This window comes from Chiloscyllium plagiosum, unplaced genomic scaffold, assembly GCF_037043375.1.
Source record: "Chiloscyllium plagiosum isolate Xiang-an unplaced genomic scaffold, Cpla_swu_hap1 HiC_scaffold_8, whole genome shotgun sequence".
Classification (NCBI taxonomy): domain Eukaryota; kingdom Metazoa; phylum Chordata; class Chondrichthyes; order Orectolobiformes; family Hemiscylliidae; genus Chiloscyllium; species Chiloscyllium plagiosum.
Window position 1 is genome coordinate 24,108,944 of NW_028270146.1, and position 3,191 is coordinate 24,112,134.

Below are 3,191 nucleotides of genomic sequence, written 5' to 3' on the forward strand. Positions count from 1 at the left end.
CTCGACGTAAAGGTATCGCCGCAAGGTCTGAAGGCGGAACGTCGCGACCTGGGTGCGGGCGCACACCAGCGACTGACCGCCCTCCTCAATAGGGAGACTCAGAGCCTGCGCGGCGACCCAGTGCATCTTTTTGTCCCAGAAGAAATCGACCAACGTTCTCTGGATGCCAGCGACAAAGCCAAGAGGAGGGACCAAAGTGACCAGCCGGTACCACAGCATGGCGGCCACCAGCTGGTTTATGACCAGCACTCGACTCCTGTAAGATAGCACTCGGAGCAGTCCTGTCCAGCGGCCTAGGCGAGCCGAGACTTTGGCCTCCAGCTCCTGCCAGTTGGCCGGCCAGGATTCCTCAGCCGGGCTGAGGTAGACCCCCAGGTAGAGGAGATGGGTGGTACTCCAGCTGAACCCCCGTAACTCCTCCGGCAGAGAGTCCACCCGCCACGGGCCGACCAGTAGTCCGGAACATTTGGCCCAGTTGATCCTGGCGGAAGACGCCGCCGAGTACACGGCCTGGCACTCGCGCATCCTCCCCAGGTCAGCCGGGTCGGTGAAAGTGAGGAGCACGTCGTCGGCGTAGGCCGAGAGGACCACCCCCGTGCCCGCGCCGCGCAGAACCAGCCCCGACAACCTCCTCCGCAAGAGGCGCAGGAAAGGCTCCACGCACAGGGAATACAGCTGGCCGGACAGGGGGCAGCCTTGACGCACTCCTCTCCCGAAGCGAAGGGGCGCCGTCAGGGACCCGTTAACTTTAACCAGACACTCTGCGGCGGCGTACAAAAGTCGGATCCGGGCGACGAACTGCGCCCCGAACCCGAATGCCCGCAGAGTCCCGAGCAGGTACTCGTGATCGACCCTGTCGAACGCCTTCTCCTGGTCGAGAGACAGGAAGGCGCTCGGCAGACCAGCCCGTCGACAGAAATGGATCAGGTCCCGGACCAGGTGGACGTTATCGTGTATCCTCCGGCCCGGGACCGTGTAGGACTGGTCCGGGTGGATCATGTGGGCCAGCACGGAGGCCAGGCGAGAAGACAACACCCTGGCGAAGATTTTGTAATCCGTGCCGAGGAGGGAGACCGGACGCCAGTTCTTTAAGGAACGAAGGTCCCCCTTCTTTGGCAGCAGGACGATGACCGCCCTGCGCCAAGAAAGGGGCAGCTGTCCGGCATTTAAACACTCCCCCAGGACCTGTGCGTAGTCGCTCCCCAGGACGTCCCAGAACGCCCTGAAGAACTCCACAGTCAGCCCGTCCAGCCCCGGGGTTTTGCCCCTCGAGAGCCGGTCGAGGGCGCCGGTCAGCTCCTCCAAAGTGACGGGAGCGTCGAGCCTTCCGGCGTCCTCCGGGCCGAGCTGCGGCAGGTCCTCCCACAGAACTCTGCGAGCATCCTCGCTGGACGGATCCGGAGAGAACAGGGCTGTGTAATAGTTTCGGACGTGGGCCCTGACGCCCTCCGGATCCGAGACGAGGGACCCGTCGTCGGCCAGCAGCACAAGGAGCTGCTGACGGGTGCCACGCCTTTTTTCCAGCGAGTAGAAGAAGGGGGAGCCGCGGTCCAGGTCCTGGAGGAGCTGGATCCGCGACCTCACGTACGCGCCCCGAGCCCCGACGAGCTGCAGGTCCCGGAGCGCGGCCTTCTTCTCTTCGTACACCCCGCGCAGGGCCGGGTCCGCGTCGGGCTGACCGAGGCGTGACTCCAGGTCGAGCAACTCCCTCTCCAACTCCCCGATCCTGGATTTCCGCCTCTTCGTCGACCCCCTCGCGTACTCCTGACAGAAGACGCGGACGTGAGCCTTGCCCACGTCCCACCATAGCCTCAGGGAGGGGAAGCTTCCCCGCTTCCTTCTCCAGCCGGCCCAGAAGCGACGAAACGAGTCCCGGAACCGCTCGTCCTCCAGCAGCAGGTTGTTAAAGTGCCAGTACGCGGAGCCGAGCCTGGCGCCGAACGGAAGGAGTTCCGCCCACACCAGGTGGTGGTCCGTGCAGGACACCTGCCACGTGGAGGCCTTCGGAAAACAGGAGGCGTACGCCCGCGAAATGTACAGGCGGTCGATTCTGGACGCTCCGACCCCAGGCCTCACGAAGGTGAAGGCGATGGAGTCGGGATGGAGATTCCGCCAGACGTCCACCAGGTCGAAGGACTTGACCAAGTCCCCCAACCTCTTCCCCGACGCCCAGTCAGTGCGGGCACCGCCGTGGTCCCTGCCCTCGAGGACACAGTTAAAATCTCCCGAGGATGACGCACTGGTTCTTGTCAATGGAGGCGAGATGAGCGGACACTTCTTCAAAGAAGCTCGCTTGCCTCGGCCCGGCCAGGGGAGCATAGACTTTCACCAAGTGAAGCACCGCGCCCCCCAGCCGAACCGTCAGGTGAAGCAAACGGCCTGGCACTGGCTCCCTGACCCCCAAGATCTCCGGCTGAAAATGCAGGGCCAACAAGATAGCCACCCCGCCAGATCTGCGGGTGAGGTGACTCATGTAAACTCCCCCTCGCCACTCCAGGAGCCAGGTGGCTTCGTCTCCCGGGGTAGTGTGGGTTTCTTGCAGGAAGCACACCGCATACCACCCGTCCCGAAGGACCGAGAGGGTCTGGAATCTGCGCTGTTACTCCTTGCTGCCATTGATGTTGAGGCAGGCTATAGTTGTCTCCATGTCAGAAGCGTTGTGCAACCACCACCAGTACAGTTAAAAACCTATATACATATTTACAGGGAGGACAAGGGAGGGGCACAGATGTCCCTCGCCCTCACCAGGAGCGCCCCCAGGAAGTTCCTGACTCGCTTTCGCTCATTGACATCGAGCCCAGGCGCCTGGTGAGCAGCGTGGGCCGAACAGTAAACTCTCTCGAAGGAGCTCCAGCGGTCGAGCGCCAGTTGGGCTCTATCACGGCGACTCCGAGTTTTCTCGACAAACTCCTAGAGTTCCTCGAGGGGGATGGGGGGAGATCAGTGGGCGGCACCTGGGATTCAAAAATGTCACTGCAGACAGAGTCCACGTCGTCCCTGGTGTCCACCACCGATCCCGAACCCTCCTCAAGGAGGTCGCCCTCGGTCACCGACCCCTCCCCCACCAAGAGGATGGGTGCTGGTCCGGCGCCGCCAACCGGCCTCAAACCCCCGGCGACCCCACCCCCAGGGTCACCGGCGGTACCTTCCTCGGTGCACCCCTTCCCGGAACACCCCGAGTTCAGCTCATC